We start from the raw sequence: 21324 nt of genomic DNA, 5'->3' as shown, positions 1-21324 counted from the left end.
CATATAGCTGCCATACAAACTGAACAATCGGAATCAAGTGCTTGCATGGAAAACTTTTTCATTTGACGAGGTATCTTCACAAAATTTTTCACGGATTATTATTTAAGGCAACAAATTATTCTCCGCAGAAATTGGTCAGATCAGATCACTATATCATATAGCTGCTATGTAAATTGAACGTTCGGAATCAAGTTTATGTAAGGGGCCTTTGTATTTGTGAAGGGTATTATAGCTTCGGTGCAACCGAAGTTAACGTTTTTACTTGTTTTAATGTTAATGGCAAAGAAATATATATTTGTACAATAGCCCTCATTTAATAAATAGTAGTCGTAACTGTTTACAAAATTTGAAAACTACGCTTTTCTTTGAAAATTGTCGCGTAAGTTGGTGTAATATTGTACATTTTTATGAAATCGAAGCTAAGTCGAGTTATCGGTGTGCGCATAAATTAAACGATGATCTATTTATCCAAATACCTTAAATTTTCATCTCAGGTATTGAGTAATACGGTGCTTCTGGTATGTTGTGACTTTATAGCTCGGGAACCTTAAACTCGAATAGTGGGGGTTTATTAATATATTACGTTGAGGCTATTGTACCCACTAAAAAAAAGTGTTTGTTGGTATCCCTAAACAATTAGAGTTTGAGGCCGAAAAAATTTTAAAAACTATTCGGGTCGTAGTTGAGTTAGAAAACAACACAACCAATAATTTTTGTTTTCTAAAGGGATGGGTACTAAATATAAACAGCTTAAGACGGTTGTGGTGAATTTTTGTCACATTCTGGTTTTCCATACTTGAAAACGAGATCACTAAATCAGGACAATTTGAAATATTTTTTTGGCAGATTAGAAGCAGAGGAGGTCCTAGAGTAACGCCCTACCTCTTAACTTATTTTTATTTTTTAGGAAATCGTTGTGCTTTTGTTATGTAAATATCGTAACAAAAGAAAACCTTTAGTAACGTAGTGATAATGTTCTACTTAATGTGTCGTTTTGAACGATCTTTCTTGGCAGGATTTTCAAGGCTTACCACAGCCCGAACACTCCCTCGTTATATCAATTACTTTAAATAGTATTTTAGAAATAAGTGTTTTAATAGAAAATGAATTTAGTTTTTTTTTGCGGCTATTTTTAATTAAAACTTTTCAAAATGCTTACATGCTCCCAGACACTACCTTATTTAGGAGGTGAAATTCCTTCGGGCGAATTCAACTTCACTTATCAAAATCAAATAGACAAATGCAACTGAGTGAAGTCCCCTGGGGAATTTGTTCAATTTGTAAAGTGCTTAGAAACTCGACAGTAATTGTCATAAAATAGGAATAGAAGAGATTCCTTACAATAAAATAAAAGTTGTTATTCATCAAAATTTTGTAATTTTAGAACAAACTCGTTTCATGCTCAAAGCATTCAATAAAATTTAAAGGCATGAGCCGATTGATATGCCGACATCCTCTGCAACTTTCCAAATAGTGATTCGACGATTTTAAATATTATTTCGATGTTTTCTTCGCTTGTTGATGTGAAACTACCAATCGAAATTGATTCCTAATGCAAGCACATGATAAACAAATATGTGTCCGATTATAACAAAAATCAAATATCGATAAACGAATGTACACCCGCGAAAAATCGAAATTCACCTTTTCATTTGAGTACACCTCGTATATCAAGCGAATATAGGACGCAGCTCGCTGTGTGTCGCGCGAACCGAACCATTATTTTGGTAACAAATTTCCACGATTTGCAAACGTGGTATCAGAGTAATTCTGTTCGTTATGGAATGGCAAACCACACTAATTATAAATCAAGTAACAGCTTTCAACAAGAGCAACTTCGAAAAAAGTATTGTCTCATTGAAAGCCATACGTCTAAAAAAACACCCGTTATTAAGGAAATAAACCGATGTGATTTTTAACCAACTTTTTGAGTAAATAATGAGCCTATGGATCCATGAACTATTCTATCACTTCTTTTAATCAATATGTCTCAGTGCCTGTCTTTGGCTTGTTGTGTCTTGCTGTTTTTGTTATGTCTTCTGTCCCGACATAAAAAGGATATTATTTTAACCTTGAAACAAATCTACATAAAAAGTTTACAAAAGTATAGACGTGATTAAAAGAAGTACCGATATAGAGTCGTCTCTATTACGAGTGCGTCAAAAATGCCAAGTTAAGATACAATTATGTGCGACCTCTTCGACATTACTGCTGCTGACTAATATCTCTTATATTTTTGTACAATGAACAGGGTATATATATTCTTTGCCACAAAACTTGTAACATCCAGAAGGACATGATATCTGACCACTATAGCATATAGTTTCCATAAAAACTGAACGATCAGATTCAAGTGCTTGATGGAAAATCTTCTCACGAAATCTGGCATTGATCATTATCTGGGGCAATAATGCAAACTCCGAAGAAATTATTCAGATCGAATCACTATAGTATAAGGTTGTAAAATATCCGCTTTTTTGTCTTTTGAATTTCGCGGCTATGTACAAAGCGCTACAGAGCTCGTATCTGGCACCACTATACACAATTTGAAAGGTCTTGACATAACCTACAAAACAACGCTATGCATGATTAGTTTGGATATTGCGTTCAACAGTTATAGACGTGTAAACATGGAGTTCACTAACGCCGAAATTCGCGCTATTTTAAAGTTTTCCTTCGTTAAAGGCAAATCCGCTAGAGAAACGTTCCGTGAGATTAAGGGTGTTTTGGGGGATGGTACTCTATCACTTCGAACCGCGGAGGAATGGTTTCGACGATTCAGAGCCGGTGAAAACGACACCATGGATAAGCCAGCCGGCGGAAGACCTGTGACGACAAATACCGATCAAATCATGGAATACATCGAGTTAGACCGGCATATGGCATCTCGTGACATCGCCCAGGAGATGGGAGTTAGTCACCAAACCATTTTGAACCATCTGCAGAAGGCTGGATACAAAAAAAAGTTTGATGTTCGGGTGCCTCATAATTTGACGCAAAAAAACCTTCTGGACCGAATCAACGCCTGCGATATGCTGCTGAAACGGAACGAACTCGTCCCATTCTTGAAGCGGATGGTGACTGGCGACGAAAAACGGATCACATACGACAATATCAAGCGAAAACGGTCGTGGTCGAAGGCCGGTGAATCGTCCCAAACAGTGACCAAGCCGGAATTGACGGCCAGGAAGGTTTTGCTGTGTGTTTGGTGGGATTGGAAGGGAATCATCCACTATGAGCTGCTCCCATATGGCCTGACGCTTAATTCTACCATCTACTGCGAACAACTGGACCGCTTGAAGCAGGCGATCGAACCGAAGCGTCCAGAATTGGCCAACAGGAAGGGTGTAGTGTTCCACCAGGACAACGCCAGACCACACACTTCGTTGATGACTCGTCAGAAGCTACGGGAGCTCGGATGGGAGGTTTTATCGCATCCACCATATAGCCCGGACGTAGCGCCAAGTGATTACCACCTGTTCCTGTCCATGGCGAATGCCCTTGGTGGTGTGAAGTTGAACTCAAAAGAGGCTTGTGAAAAGTGGCTGTCCGAATTCTTCGCAAATAAGGAGGGGGCTTCTACGAGGAAGGTATTATGAAGTTGCCGTCTAGATGGAAACAGATCATCGAACAAAACGGCGCATATTTTAGCTAAATCCGATCACTGTAACACTTTTTATAAAGCATTGAATGAAGAGCAAAAAAGCGGAAGGGAGATATTTGACAACCTTATATATAGGTGCCATACAATCTGAATGATCGGAATCAAGTTCTTGCATGGAAAACTTACGGATTTTTCGTAACATCTTTATAAAATTTGGCACAAATTATTGTAGAATCTTTTAATAAATTGTGCAGATTGGTTCACTATGGCATTTAGCTATCGTACAAACTGACCAATCAAAATCAAGTTACAAATTAGCAAATATTAAATTATATTTATCGTTATTTATTTTTTTATAAAAACGTTATTTTAATATCCATATATTTTAAAATATCCTTACTGCGATCAACCAAATATCGAAAACCTTCATCTTCCATACACACGATATCACCGGTGTTGATCCAGCCATCAGAATCCATAATATCAGCAGTTGTCTCTGGATTACAAGGTAACCCAACCAACTTATAGGAGTGCCCCCCTTTTCATTCGGACCCATTAATTTCTGAACATCACCTGACACTCAATCCTTTATCTTCAGCTGCACACCACCCCATAAACGGCTAACAGTGTCGACTTTATAATCGGTATAATTCAATGAGGTGACACCAATCCTGAGGTTCCATATGAGTTCACCAAAATGCCGTTAGTTAATTTTGCTCTTACATTAGTCTGGACAGAAGGTAGAGCATTACATCCTCTGATTATAATTATACGCATGCTGGACATTTCTTCCGCAGTGTAACCCGGCAATTGTGAAAGATCTCCAAATTGGTTGGGCGAGCCAGTTAAATTCGTTACTTTGTACTTCGTAATAATTTCCAGAAGGTATTGCGGTGTATATGATTTTATAGTAATGATACGCGTACCGTCACACAGCACATTTGCCACTATCAATAAAACACCGGTACCCCAATCGAATGATGAAAACGAAAATAAAACCGACGAGCCATCGGTATGGCTGAAAAAGAAAGTATTTGCTTTGTAGAACGAAATCGATTTAGATTTTGATTTTTGTTCTGAAAACCTAATAAGTAATTTTTTGGTAAAAGGTTACTACGTTAATACTCTAGTACTACTCAAGCGCGTCTCGTACCTAAGATCTCCTATATTTACAGTTCCAAGACTCTCAGTTTTACTCCTCTTAAGACTCCTGACTTTCGTAGTTTTAAGTGTAGATAATTAATACTATACAGAGACTTCATCCATATACATACTTTTAAATAAGCCAGGGTTTGAAGTTTCTTAAGGTCGAACAGACCTAATACACGTGTTCCTTTGTGAAAAAGAAAGGACGAGTTCGTAGGTGGGCGTAGTCGGACCACGCAATAAATCAATAAATGCATACGACAGAGATAAAATTAAATTTTGCACCTAGGATGATACAAAAGAACTTTATAGGAGCCAGGTGTCAAAATTGGTCGATGGCACCGCCATTATTTCAGTTAAACGGCAGAACTCAGGACCTAATCGACCAAACTTGGTACGTAATATTATCTTGACATTCCCATGTTTCAGTGTAACTACAACCACGCCTACTTCCCATACAACAGCATTTTAAATTCCATCCGATTCTTACAATTTCCAGTATGCAAATCAAGCACAAAAAATATATCGGAATAAAACTCTGCACGAATAGTGCTTTTAAGGTGTGCCACCTTATTACTAAAAATTGTCCAAATCGGACAAAAACTTTTCAAGCCCCAGATTCCTAATATGTGGACAGTTCCTACAGCGAACATTTTATCGAAAGTATCGGTCAATCTGGGAGATACTATATGTTACAAAAATTCAAAGAGAATCATTTTCTAACAACAATATATCGGTATGTCAAAAATCGGTTGTACCGGGTCAATAATTCCTTTAGCCCCCACGTACCAAATAGAAAGGTTTTCCAACTACCGGCTGACTTTACATCGCATATGTCGGTAAATAAGTAAGATACCTCAGAAAATGCTGAAGATATGTGAACTTGGTCCACTAATTAACCAAATATCATATATTAATTTTCATTGATTTAACAAACATTATGCCCCTGAAAGTATTTCCTTGGCTTTTATCCCGGCACCCGAACTAAGCCCTTTATTACTCATTGAAGCTGAATTGCTTTATCTTATGAGAACTTACAAATATCGCAAGCAAATGCTAAACGGAACCTAATAGGTGAAAAAATAATAATCTAAGAACTTATGTTTTCCAGTAATGGCAACCAAAAAAATTTCTTGCACATAAGTGAACTTTCCCCAGAGCAGATACATTTAGTACCCTGATCCTTTTAATACCCTGAACTATGCCCTTTTATGTTAGCCACTAAGTTTGTAACATCCAGAAGGAAACGTTGAAGACCCTACAAAATGTATATATGCATGATTATTGCGACGAGGTGAGTCGACTTGGCCATATCCGTCCGTCTGTTCGTCTATATATACGCGAACTGGTCCCTAAGTTTTTGATCTATTGTTGGAATCGCCGATATCGGAGCATTTTAGCATATAGTTGTCATACAAACTAAATGATCTAAATCAAGTTCTTATGTAGAAAACTTTTTTATTTGACAAGATATCTTCAGAAAATTTAGCATGGATTATATTCTTAGGCAACGGTACATTATCCAAATAAATTGTATGTAGCCGACATACAAACTGACGGATCAAAAGCAAGTTCTTGAATGGAAGCATTTAATTGTGAAGGGTATTACAGCTTCGGTGCAACCGAATCTAACGTTTTTTCCTGTTCTTACCCAGTTTCAGACAATAATTTACGTTTAGAACTGCAAAAAGCTTTCGGTTTCCTTTTATATTTAATTTCTGGCACTCCTTCCAAATGAATACACAGAATTTAAATGGGCGCATTCAACACTTTGGTAGCATTTTGTACTTTACGAAACACCTCACCATCAAAAAAAATTTGCTTTGGTTTCGTCAAAGAAAACAACAGTCTAATATCATCTAGAAATCAAACGAATTTTTCATTTCTACCGTATTTACGTGTTATACCCGTCCTGCATATCCAACAACCAACCAGTACCGGCATTAGTAATGTCGTATTCTAGCCGACAATACCGACAACATCATCACAGCCTAGAGAAAAACATACATGAAAGAGGGAAAATATGTTGAAGATTTTTAACGCAAATAAATCCGTTGGCGCCGTTGACCAAAAGCCGTATGCCAGATTTCTGATTCGGAGGGAACCGAGCTCAACTACGGCACAGCTTGTTCGCATGTCATAAGTGTGGCGTCTCATCTGAAAGGACTTTGGCTTTTTGTGAATTTGAAGCATAAATATTTTCGACAAAATATTACTTTGTGTAATGTCGAAACGAAAGTATGTTTTCAACGATAATTTGTAGAAAAAATATTCTTTTTTGAGAGCCGATATTGAAAATGGTTTGAAAACAAAGAAGCACAAAGTGGCAGCAAATGCTTCTCTTCAAACTTCAATCATATCAGATATTTTCATCAGAGAGAAACCAGATTTGAATCTATCGCCGATGGAGGTGTGTGGGCGTACCACACAATTGATGAGAATCACAGTTTCAGGTTTGTTATTCAAAAAATCATTTAAAAACCAGCATTTTTTCAAACTTTTTGTACATCAAACGACTGCGCAACCAAAATATTTCAAACCTGTTTCCAAATGAAAAAATTTTCCTGTTCAAGAACAATAAGTGAAGCGATAATAACCAATGTTTTGCACCATACGCATTGGAATGCCTCAAGTCTGATTTACAGAAAGCCCGATTAATTTGTTTGTCGAACGACGCTTCCAATCGCAATGCAATCAAGATGTTTCCTGTCGTCATTCGTTATTTTCTTCCATTATGTGGAGTTAATGTTAAAATAATTGAACTTTCACAAGAAAAAGGTGAAACGTCGGTTATGATTTTTTCATTGATTAAAAGAGTCTTGAAAAATTTTGATTTGACTTATAAATTGATCGAAATTCAAAAACATCTTTTCAGGCACAAAGTTCGACATATTTGAATGAAAAAAAATATTGCTGTTTACTCTTCAAATGAAAGACATACATATGTATACTGAAAAAGACGCACAAAGCTTAGCATTCCCACGCATATTCGGTATAATGGAACACTGCAATAATAATCAAGTTACACCATTTTTTAGTAAAATGTACGAATATAGTTATAAGCGCGATAATATAAATTTTAAGAAGATTCTATGTTTGGATGAAAACCTTGGAATTACATTCTGCTATACACAGGCAACTCTTGCACAACAGAAATATTAGTCAAACATATCTTTCATACATCCCACTGAGTATAATTCCATGTAGAGCAACTCCCATATTTTCATTTCCATGAGAAATAAGGCATTCGAGAGAGGGGAGTGTAAGATGGCTGAATTAATAAATAACGTCTTCCTGCATTTGCACAACCGCGCGGCATTTATTTTCTACTTAGTTACTGTCAATAGACACATATAAAGTCATTGCCCATAATTTGTCAACTTCCCCACGGAGCTTTGCGTTTCATTTCATCCCTCATTAACTATTTTATTACCAGTACGGAATGATTACGTTAAACATACACGTAAGAGCGTCAATGCAAACAAAGCACACACAAATACACCACAAAAAAGATGCGAGTAAGCTTCCGATTAGAGAAGCCCAAAAAAAGTGGAAAATTCGAAATCAAATGCACCAAATAATGCAAACAGCCCATAATTTTGTGTGCTTAACGAGAACCGCATGTGTATGTGCATACCAATACGTTAAAAGGAGGTTGGATCTCGCTGCAGGACCGGCGGCAAAATAAATTGATTTGTTCACATATTTGCACAATAGTTTTCGCTCTTGCTCGCAGGTCTTCGTTTCGCTTTCGCAAGTCCTCAGCTTTCCTTCAACGTCTTTTTGCCGCTCTGCCTTCTTTTATGTTTTTGCTCCACCGTTATAGCTGGGAGTATTGTATTACATTGGCAAGCGGCATTAAGATAAATCAGAGATTATCAGCAAATCCACTATGATTACCACATCATGTACACATACTATAAGCAGTCGCTCGCATAAGCACACACCCATACACACATACATATATATTATATATACTTTCTTTGTTTTCTGTGCGTGTGCATGTAACTCCATTATTTGATGTATAGAATTCAATGTATGGACATTCTTTCATTCATTCTTTTACACTCGTTGAGCAAATGACGGGAAGCTGCCATTATTACACAACTTACCAACGCAGCTGCGTCTTGCCGACTTAGCTGTCTTAACGGTCTTAGTACTGTAGGTTTTGCGTTAACAGCGCTATGCGTGTGTATGTATGTGTATAGGTGTTCCATTTTTTTTTCTTTTGGTTTGCTTCTTATGTCAACAGTTATCCTTGTTAATGACGATGAAATATGACCAAGTCATAGGCCATGTGTTGGTTACATGACCCATAAAATTGGCGGTTGATTTTTTTAACCGAATGACACGTGAACCAAAAGTAAGTTAGTTCCCAGGAAATGTATTGACCTGGGTAATCCAATCAGAGAACCTAAAGAAATCTAATTGACGACCGCTGCAGCCCAGTACATTCAATAATTGACTACCACCTAAGTTAAAATCTCGGGTAAGAAAATTGTTGTAAATATTTATTGTGATAAAGATTGCCACATCATTATTTGAAGAAAAAAAATTCTTTCCGTTTTTGCACTTGCCTCTATTTCTCCACATATACAAAGATTGACAACTTCGTTCCAAAGATGGATGTCCAATCAAATCTCACTGAATATCACAATAAAACTAATAATTAGGGTGTCATAACAGTACTTGATTGACTCTTATCAAGAGATCATCTGCTCTGTGTGAAATGACACTCGTGCAAATGTCAGACTATTCGATCACAACGGTACTTCTCTTTGAACAGCGAACAGCTTCATTCAGTGTGCTCTCTGAACAAGTCATTCCTCGAAAAATCATCAAAATTAGTATAGCCGTTTTTAAGCTGTTACTGATTTATACATTTTTACAAGAAGTTCTTTTAATGTTTATTGTATATAATGAACTCAGACTAAATTGGCAATGCGAACGAGAAAAGAAGATCTTTGACATTCAACACAACGTTTTCATTCCCCAGTGTAGAAGAATGGACTATTAGTTCTGTGATCGACAGCTCCAACGAAATCTACATATTCATCGACAGATCAAAAGCTGAAATAAATATATGCCTCTATTGTATTTCAGGCCGAAATTGTGGGCACAACAGAAGGTGCTAAATGGGTTTCTGCTCTAACGCTGGAACATGCCCAGGATTCAGCCGGATGAGACGGGATACTTTACACGGCTCCCAATGCTCCAACTTAAAAAGTATTGAGCATCTTTTGAAAATTTGGTTTTATTACCAAATCCACTGAGTTGCTGAATAAGGTTTAATTTGGTTACCACCCGAGAGCACAATGTGCCTAATGATTGTCTAAATGCGGTCGAAATTAAACTTATGTATAGATTCGAGAAAATTTATGGTTTTAGAGCCTCGATATAAAAGTGAAATAAAGATAAAACAAAAACATTTCTCAATGTTTCAAGAAAATGGCATTTGATATGTTCACTTCATGGGTAGTACAGATTGGATTGACAACATGTTTTAAAGAAATAAGGAAAGCAGCAGCTGTACACAGAAAATTGATGCTTAACACCAGAGAACACGAACATGCCTCCCAGCCGGAGTTAAAACGCTCTTTGCTCTTTATGATGCTCAAATTTGAAAGAAATCACTTAATATAATTTAATGGAGTATAAATAAGATACGTGACCTTCAAGATCGTACCGTACTTTACTGTACTCGACCTCCTAGTCAAAGAGTCAATTTAACGGGATTGAGCAGAAACCGTAAGAAGCTAGAAGAAATGTTTTGAGGATAGTACAATTGGTCTGTGGGTATATCGGCTAATCTCCTTGATGTATGACTAAATAAACTAAGAATTGCGAAAACTTTTCATTTATTATAAATCACAAACAGACATTGCGAATACCTGGAAAGATTCAAGCACGAGAAAGGTGTCATCTTTGATACATATAAAACGAGACAAATGAGGTTATAGACACAGATTCTTTCTTTGCCGTAAGTGCAATTTGTAAAAGAGGGGAATGCGCTAGAATTTGTAAAAGCCCAATACTGATAGCTTAATAGTACTAACTAGTGTTACGTAGCGCCTAAAACAGTTAAGATGGGGGAAAACCGAAACCGATAACCAGAACAGGTTGTTAAGGTATTGTGATAAAACTGTACAGAATGATACTTCAAGAAAGCTTGTTACTGAGTTCTTTGTTAGTAGTCGAAAAATAAAATAATATAAATCGTCGTGTCCGACTGTTATGTAAGCACTGCATCGATTTCCCAGGAGCGAAACATTGCACAAACCACCGTTGAGAATCATTCAAATAAGGCTGGATAGAAAAAGAGTATCGGTGTATGGGCGCCACAGGAGTGATATCTAGAAAAATCTAATGAACCGAATTTTCATCTACTATGAGCTGCTCTCCTACAGCCAAACTTTTAATTTGGACCTGTACTGTCAAAAATTGGACCGTCTGATGGAAGCAATATTCCAGGAGTGGCCAGCTTTAGCCAATAGGAGATGAATTGTGTTCCATCAGAACAACGCCAGGCCGCTCATATCTAAAGTTACTCCCTAGAAGCTTCGGTTGGGAAATTCTTATAATCCGGACCTGATACCAAGCGATTACTACCTGTTTTTGGTTTGCTGGTGAAAATTGACTGTCCCAGTTATGTGTCAATAGAGCCAAGGGTTTTTATGAAATTAATTGAACTTAGCAACAAGTTATCGAACGAAAAACCCGTCAATTTAATGCAAAAATAGAATTTATTTTACTAGACCTTATATATTACATGCGTCTGCGGGTTAAGTTAAGTTCGGCTTTAACAAAGCTTCGTAATCAGGCTTTTATTGATATTTTTGAGCTATTTCGAATGTAATTTTCCTACTTCCGTGAGATTAGTTAAAGCACTACCAACAGATTACGAAATCCGTCATTTATCTTTACTGGGTCAATTACATGCACATAAGCACAATTTTGGATTTGCGTGCTACTTTCTACATGCATTTGTATTTGTTTTATCACAAATCCACAAAAATTAGTTCTGCCAACAACATTATGAGCAAATAATTGAAAGCAAAAGCACAAAAAGCAGCAAACGAATAAAAGGAGAAAAAAGTTTGCAGAGCCTTTAAGTAGCTTAGGTTATAACCATTGAGCTTATGGCCTAATGGCGAGTATCCATCATCACCAGCTGAAACTATGATTTGAGGAACACGTAAGGAATGCTAATACATATGGACACTAAAAGTAATGGTATCAGCTACAAGAAAATAAGTTTGGATGTGTTGCAGGTGGGAGTAGATCAAATGCCGTTATAACAATGGGAAAAAAAGCAAAGAAGCATATAATCTCAGTTGAAAGTAAAGCAAAAGTTTGTGTTCGACATTTAATTAAAATAAACTTTTAAAGAAATTATGGTTGTTGTTCTTGTTTTTGTTTCTGATCGTACAAATACGTTTTACCGTTAGCCTTAACGCAGAAAGAAATTGTGATGTGAAAATTATTTCCGCTCGTGTCAATGCATTTCTACAAAGTTGCCTGTCATGCGCAGCGCCATACAACATATTTTACGAATCACAAAATCCCACAACTGGGTTAATACAAGGATGTGTGTGCGCTGGTGTATGTGTGTTGGAAATTAATCACACATTTGCATGCATACAAAATTTGACAAAGTTTTTATGCCGCAAACCCCTTAAACTGCCAGTATTTACTTCATTTACACACACTCAACTCGGCGCTCTTAGCTCTCGCTCCCGTTTCTCCGATCTTTTTGTGCACGCGCGTATGCTTATAATTTAGTCCTTTCAACTTTCATTTAGCTGGCATATAGCTGGTGCTGCTTCCTCCTTTTTATCTGTCACACTGAAATAATAATTCCGCATGCCAGTAAAATTAATTGAAACTGCAACTAAATGCCTCTCCTCTGCTGCTAAAACCGTCTCTCCTACCCGCACTGCTACCAATTTTCAAGTGCTTGTGTTTGTGGGCATTTAAAGCTGCATCCTTGATGCACTTGGGCATGCAGAATATGCCTCTGTCAAGTGCACAGCGGGTGAGCAAGCAACGGAGCGAGTATAGAAATTTCATCTTGCACATACACACATATATGTTGTACTGCACACGCACACATACGACGACGTCTGCTTGTGTGAGTGTATTGTGAATTTTTATTATGCACAGCAAATATAAATATGCATATGTGTGGGTGCATGTCTTTTTATTTTGTGTACGCAAGCATATCAAAAAGGTACGCAAACTCGTGCTTTGCCTTGGCACGCGGCTCCCTCTGCGCCTATGTCCTGAAACGTGCTTCAGGGAATTAATGCCGAAATGTCCTTGTGCATTTTTCTATATACTTAAATAATAACGGTGGCAAGTGTGAATGCCCAATTGGGATTTTTTGTAAATACGAGCTGCTTCTTCTTCCTGCTTAGTGCGTTAGTGCAATTCTTTTCTTTTACCGGAAAAACGAATGGAAACCAATTCCTTCTATAAACATATATGTATAGTATTTATTAAGTAGAAGGAAACTGGTCTTCTTCAGACAATAATTGTTGATTAGTGGGGGCCGTGTGTCAGCAATAACGCCCCAAATATTATCTTCCAAGTCGTTAATCGTCTCGGGTTTACCTGCATAGACAAGCGGATTCTCATAACCTCAAAAAATAGTCCAACGGTGTTAAATCGCACGATCGTGGTCTCCCGGACCCACGACGTGAAATAATTACCAAAAGTTTCCTTCAAAAAATTTATTGTTTTGTTGGCTGTATAGCATGGAGTGCCGTCTTGTTAGAATCATTGGTCGTCCACACCAAAATCCTTAAATTTAGGCACGTAAAAATTAGTCATGGCTCTATAGCGTTCCCCATTGACTGTAACATTATGACTGGCTTCATTTTTGAAGAAATATGAACCAATGAACCCCTGCCCTTAGAGTACTGCAAAGAGTAACTTTTTGAGGATGTAACAATGGCTTGTGAATTATCATCACCCCAAATTGGATAATTTCGTTTATTAACGTACCAATTCAACCAAAAGGGAGCTTCATTGCTGAACACAATTTTTTTGTTAAAATCCGGTTCGACGGAAGTCTCGGTTGAAGCCCATACTCGATGGTCTTTCGGTTTCAATCCTTGCACGAGTTGAATTATGTGACCCCGCAAGCCAAGATCCTTGCGCAAACTCTTCCATAAAGTGGATGGGCACAGCTCCACTAGAAACCGATCCAAGGCTGCTCGAATTACTTACCTTGTTGGGCGATTATATCGACTAAATAATGGACGCAGCGTGTAAGGAGTCGCGCGAACCGATCCATTATTTTGGTAGTAAATTTAAACAATTTGCAAACGTTGTTTCAAAGTAATTCTGTGCATTATAAAATGGGAAACCGACTGAGTATAAATTAAGTAACCTGTCAAAAAGACCAACTTCGAAAAACGTATTGCCTTACAGAAAACCACACGTCTAAAAATACACACTTTACTAACAAATTTTCATTGAAAAATCGCTCTTGTTTCCACAACATTTTAATTGAATTTCTTGTTATAGAAGATAAAAGATGAATTTTTATTGATAAAATAAATGGAAAAGATATTACCAACCACAAAAAATATTTTGAAAACAATAAATCTATTTTCAACGATTAATATTCACTTTTCAATGCAGACCATGTAACATATAACCAGCAGTTGGGCTAATAAAATTGTGTACCGTTTTACAGAAAATCACAGTTTTCGACTGAATTCGATTTCAATATTCTACATATTTGAGATAAAGATGGAAACACTAATCTTCTTTTCGATATTATTTTGTTAGTTAAAGAACTATTACCTCAGTCTCGACAATTTCCTTACATTGTAGTTAAATTTCCTACCTCTGAACATTCATATATCTGTGTAAGAAATTTGGTGCTGGCCTGACCCATCACTTAAGATCAGATCGCGAGTCCATAGAGCAACTGTGGAAATGTGTTTTAACCGAGGTAAGTACGATACCTAGAATCCTGACCCAGTAAAAGTTTCAGAGAGATAAATCGAAGTTGAAGACCTGCTCTTTTAAATGCTCGAAAACAAAGAAGATCGAGGAAACGTTATTGTAGGGGCAGAAATCGTTCCCCCGCTGGCGATTTCCGTCGTAATTACGTGAACTCGACTATCCTGGGACTGGTGAGATCAAGTGCAAATAGAGGCGTCGAAAGAATATTACGAAATTGTGGTATTATTTTATCCTATCCTTTCGATGGCTTTAGTGCAGGTGCATTAACTATAACCTGAGCTTCAAAAACTTTTAGTGTTTAAGTGGTGGAAATATTGAACTGAAAGCCTATCGCCAACGTATTTCTAGTCCCTAGATATCCACGTCTAATAATTTCAGTAGTTTCGTAGTTTGCCATTTTTGATATTTCCGCCACCAATTTTAAATATTCAGAGTTCCAACATAGATTCAGAGTCAAAACGCTTTGATTTCTCTGAACAATTCCTTTGGGTCCACTTGTTTCTACTAAGTGTATCTTTTGTGCATTCTTCCCTACCTCGCTGGCTAGGTTTTTGTTAGTTATCCTTATTGCTCATATTATGGCAACCGCTTGTGCGTACATTTGAATGCACAGTTGCATATCTCATTAACAAGCTTTCACATTCCACATTTGTATTTACGCAAATAAGCAAGAAGCAGAATGCTAGAAAAGGGTAAAAAATCACATGTAAATTTACGCTTCCAGTCTGCTTCCCAATAAACATTTTCGCATGGGCTTGTCGAACGATTTAACGGACAACATTTTTTTTTAGTCAAATGTCCAAAGTAGGGCTCAAAACCGTTCTTTCTAATGAAAAGTGATGAAGATTTCGAATCTCGATTTCCAGGAGTTATATAAGCTTCCAAATATATTTTCTAGATTTCAAGTTGAGGTCTATATTATATTATATATAAAATTAATATATACCATATATGTATATGTACTTGTATGTACATAACAAAGAAATCACTACTGTTATTCTCTAAATAACGTATACATTTCACAGTCGAACTTCCTGTGTGTTACACTATTTTTCTTCTACAGTCTTAAATTGGGTTTAGTACAATTACGCGAAATAGAGGATGTTCAAAAAATGAATTTTTCGTTAATCGGACCTTAGGCGTTGATTTTAAAATCAATCAAAAAATTAAGAAGAGACACATTTTCATTAGGTGTTGACAAATCGGTATCTTGTTGGCACTTTAGTTACTTACAGATTTAACGGAGTATCTATTCTTCTACTTATCTAGTAGGTCAGATACTTACCTTTAAATCATAATCGTTAGTTTGGATGCAGCAATTGTCAAGAAAAAAAGATAGTCTCAACCGAGGCAATGTGGTCTTTTTGTTTTTTGGAACTGTAGTTACGTTCATTTACAAGCCCAAAGTCCAGTTCAAAGCCGAAAAAAATCAATTTAAAATCTGATACTTCCGACCCGCTTCTAGGGAGACAAGATCCCGCTGACAGTCGCACATATAGGACGTGGACGACCTACAGGGCAAGTCCCACACTTTTCTGTTTTACTTTCAGTGTAGTTAAAAATCTATATTGATACAAAATCCTATTGTGGCTGGGAATATCAAAACTTCATAATTGGAAACATATAGCTTCAGATGAGGAATTGACCTAACTTAAGGGGGTTCACCAAATTGCATGATTATCTTGGAAGTCTCTCCTCTCGTTCATTTCCCTAAAGAAAGAGTCAAATTGAATTTCACCTGCACATATCTTAAGCGAAGTAATTAGTTACTGTCTGCAGAGAGATTGGACAATGTGTAACAGACCACTATTTTTTGTGTTTGTTGGGTTGCTTATTCGTAACATTATAAACTTCCGTATTTGACACACTTATGCACTAACAATTCTTTATTCCATAAACAAATGACAAAAACACACGTTTTAATCTCATTTGAGTGCTTTATAACTCACAACAGTTTTTCCATAATGCTTTATTACTTTTCTCATTTTTTGAAAGTCATCCTTAAATTTATCTAGCGTGAAATTAAAGTAGTTTAAATTATGAAATTCCAAAATAAAAAAAATAAAAAAAAAAACGTTAGCATCGGTTGCACACCCTTCACAGATACAAATACCTTATACTATGTTCGCACCGAATTGAAACCCTCTTGAAAACACAATTTGTGGATTGTGGAACCAAAGTCGTTCTGACCGACATTGTGTGTTTTCGATGAGTTTTCATTGACAGTTCACACATTTATTTGTTACATTTGTTATGTACCCTACAAGAACAGTGACGGTCATCTGATGGGTAATATGACAGTCATAGCTGAAAAAATTTTGTCAGCGCGCAGAACAAAGTTTCTATCATTTTCTTAAGAGCCTTGTTTTCTTTTTGTTTGTTTGTATTGTTTTTTTCTGAGTCATTGTTGACCATAAATCCGTCATTGCTGAAAATTGTCAGTTATGACTGAAACGCTATCAGAAGTGAAAAATTCTTTTGCGGAGTAGATAATATAATTTTTATTTCTTTAATAAATTTCAAACTTTTAATCAAAATTAGTTATAATAATTTACTTAAATATAAAAAGGAATGCAACAAAAAATATAAAATATGAAAATATAAAAATAAATTTTCACTTGATGCCATCTCCTCCTCTCAATAGCTCTGCGTACGTCTTTCTCCAATCAGTGGATAGTTCTGAATTTAAAATACTGACATATCAAATGTGAGAGTATTGGTGAAATGTAAACAAATTGTCAACTAACATTTAAGGGTGGCAAAATATGTCTTCCAATAATATCGATTAAACTAGAGCAGGCACCGATTATAATGAGTTTAATGTAAGTTTTCAAGGGGTTTTCAGCGAAAACTGTGTTTTCGTTTGACAGATTTTGTATGGATGAAAACACAAGTTTTCGCGTGAAAACCTCTTCTTTCTATGAAAACACGAATTTTGTGTCGGTGCGAACATAGTATTACAATAACTTGATTCCGATCAAATTTCGTGAAGATGCCTCGTCAAACAACAAAGTTGTCCATGCAGGCATTTTACTCCGATCGTTCAGTTAATATGACAGCTATATGTTATAGCTATCTGATCTGTACAATTTCTTCAGAGATTGCACTATTGCTTTAAATAATAATCTATGCCAAGTTTCGTCAAATAAAAAAGTTTCCCATACAAGGACTTGCTTCTGATTGTTCAGTTTGTATGGCAGCTATATGCTATAGTGGTCCGATATCAAATGAGCAGTTTCTTAGTGAAAAAAGGACAGGTGTAAAATATCAGATCGATAGCTTAAAAACTGTGGGCCAGTGTTGCATATATACAGACGGACATGGCTAAGTCAACTCAGCTCATCATGCTGATCATTTATGTATATATATTATAGGATCTCCGACGATAATTAGGAAAAACGCTTCACAGGTACAGTTCTTATAGCATAAAAGTGTATAAAATGAAATTTATCTTTAGTTTGATCGGTCAGTTGTTTGGCAGCTATAATCTACAGTGGTCTGAACTGAATAATTTCTTCGGAGATTGGATCGATGTTTTAGGTAATAATCTAAGCCAAATATCATGAAAAGCCCTTTAGAAATAAAAAGTTTTCCATACAAGATCGTGAGTAAGATTGGTCAGTGTGTATGGAAACTATACCCTATAGTGATCCGCTATCAGCGGTTCTGACAAACGAGCAGCTCCTTAAGGACGAAATGACGTGTTCCAAATTTTATATTGATATCTCAAAAACTGAGTGACTAGTTTCCGTATATACAGACAGATAGACGGACAGATGGACATCACTAAATGGACTCAGTTAGTCACACTGATCATTTGTATATGTATTTTTATATATTCACTCACGTTTCCTTCGTGGAAACTTAACATACCTGGTTCAGGGTATTTTAATTTAATGACTGATAAAACTACTACTATTAATGACGTTCGCTTAGTTTGTCCAAAAAAAATTATTCGTTAAAAGTTGTGGATATAGGTATAGTATTAATGAAATGATATTAAGTATTCGGAGACTGAATACAAACAACCGCTAATGAGTGTCAATGTAATAATCAAATAATCACATTTTATTCCTTATTCTATCGAAATCAATTTTATAGCCGAGAGAAAAGAAAATAAATATATGTTGTTGGAATTCCTTTTAACATAGATCTGTATCAGCACCTACGTGTTATTCTCTCTCCTTTTGACATACACATGGGTACTCGTACATCTAACTTCAAGTCGCAATGCGCTGTTGAAATTGAAAAATCGAAAGCGCCGTGTTATTGTGAGACATTTCATGCAAATTTCATGCACATATATTGCACGCATGACATTCGATATTTTGAAGAGATACTTTTCAAAATTGTAAAAAAAATGTTACTAATAAAAAATATTGATTTTCATAAATTCAAACATTTAAAATATAAAAACTTTCAACTATAAATACGATTTTCTGATTTTGGACTTAGGAGCGACCAATGGGTATAATTTTTTGAAGTGTTTCCTCTCCATTGCCAATCCGTATCTCGAACATAAGGCAGCTAAAATATAACTATCATTTTCGGTAATAAAAGTAGAGAAAAAACTTCACCAGAATACTATCCGCAATCCACAAAATACATACTACATGGGCACAAAATTCTAACAAAGTCCAACTTCAGTTGTTCTCAAGTTATTAATCTCAAAGTCGCTTTCTTTGTTTACAATAAAAAAAAATGAATGTCGTATTTTGATAACACATTGTTTCCTGATTAGAGAAAACACCATTAATGCAAAGCAATGGCTTGACAATTGTCATGCCCGCTCGTGGGCCCGCTGAATTTCGTTAGTTAAAAAAATTTTCATCTCAAAGAAACGTATTCGTCATATCATTCACAATTTGATTAATATGAAAAAGTTGGAAAGTGTTCGACTTTTAAAGGACAATCTGATCACCGCAAAATAAGGAGTCTCTACGACTATTTGCATTAAAACATGGGTATATCATTGCACACCTGAATCCAATCGGAAATCCACTAAGTGGTTTGTTGCCCGTCCAAAGTTGTCCAAAGCGGACGGAAACGAAACATCCGGCTGGCAAGGTTTTTACCGGTATTGTTATTATTTCAGAGTTAACAGGGTATATTAAGTTTGCCACGAAGTTTGTAACACCCAGAAGGAAACGTCGAAAGCCCTATAAAATATTTACATAAACGATCAGCGAAACGAGCTGAGTTGATTTAGCCATGTCGTTTGTGATAAAGCTATCTTTTCTAGCTAGTTTTCCACACATTCTTTTCTCTCCAAGAAACTGTTCATTTATCGAAGCCGTCAATATCGAACCACTATAGCATATACTTGTATATATAGCTGCCTTACAAACTGAACGAAACATATCATGTCCTTGTATGGTACCTTCACGAAATTTCGTACGAATTATTATTCAAGATACAGACAGCGGTGTGTTCCAAGTAAATTGTTCAGATCGGATCACTATAGCATATAGTTGCTATACAATCTGATCGATCAAACTCATGTCCTGTATTGGAAATTGTTTTATTTATTAAGGTATCTTCAAAAAACTTTAAATAAGTTATTGTCTAAGATAAAGCTACAATCTCCGAATAAAGTATGTAGATCGGACCACTATAGTATAAAGCGGCCATATAACTGGCCGATCAAAATCAATATAAAGATCTTTTTATACTCTTTAATGATATAATAAATGCTCCTGTGAAGGTATCATAGCTTATTCTATATTTCCTGAAATTTTTTGCAGCAATAAGCCTCGAACTTGCCAAACTGTTTAGCGAGGGAAAGTCTTATGTAGTAGAAATATATTTAGAAACCACAATTGCTTTTAATTCTCATCGAACCGTGTGCGTTCGAATATTTCAGGTTCTCTCTCCTTTTTATAACCAAAGCCAGTAGAACATCATCGGTTGTTTTTTATAGTAGGAGATAGCAATAAAAGCCGGAGAGCAGAACTTTAATCCAGCAAACTCAATTTACTCCCAGCTCATAGCTCTCCTGCCGAACTGGGTATTACTTCGAGATTGTATACTTATATACATATCCTTGTAATCTTGCGAATTTTACACTACGCCGTTTCCATTTACGCACCTATCACACACTCACACATTCAGTCAACCATTCATACACAATCAGCGTTGCATTCTTCAGCATCAGGCGCCTTTCCCGATACCAACTGGAGCTGCTGGAAATTTTTGTTTCGTTGATTAAACGTGTTTTATTTGTCGTTTGCCATTTTGCGTGCTAACGCTAAGTGCTTGTATATATCCGCCGGCTTAGTTATGTATTGCTACATCTCTTCACTAACACATACACACAAACCACCACAAGCAAATGCATATTTATTTAGAAAACCAGAGGCGTGCTCGACTTAAAGTGCTTTTGTAAAGCGTTCTCCTACATACTATAGCAGTAAGTGCGAATGTATGTGAGTGTAAATTTTGTACTTCTTCTTCCACACACACACAAACACACACAGGCACGCACAAATGTGCATATGAAGATTTAGCTAAACTTTTTATTGTGTTTTCTCACCGCCTCCTTCATCTTTGACCTCTTCAACCCCTTCGAGGTGCAAACTTCAAAGCAGCTTGCCGCT

At 36.3% G+C, this 21324-nt stretch overlaps 1 non-coding gene across 1 annotated transcript; it reads right to left on the bottom strand.

The window, feature by feature from the left end:
- Positions 1 to 3950: 3950 nt before the first annotated feature.
- LOC106623852 (medium-chain acyl-CoA ligase ACSF2, mitochondrial) lies at positions 3951 to 6886 on the bottom strand. The gene is made up of 3 exons (XR_011396037.1): positions 6856 to 6886; positions 6402 to 6741; positions 3951 to 4622 (listed from the first exon to the last, which is right to left on the bottom strand). It is a non-coding gene; the product is annotated as a medium-chain acyl-CoA ligase ACSF2, mitochondrial (transcript).
- Positions 6887 to 21324: the final 14438 nt, after the last annotated feature.

This window comes from Bactrocera oleae, chromosome 4 (genome assembly GCF_042242935.1).
Source record: "Bactrocera oleae isolate idBacOlea1 chromosome 4, idBacOlea1, whole genome shotgun sequence".
Taxonomy (NCBI): Eukaryota; Metazoa; Arthropoda; class Insecta; order Diptera; family Tephritidae; genus Bactrocera; species Bactrocera oleae.
This window is presented reverse-complemented; position numbering and strand designations above follow the sequence as displayed.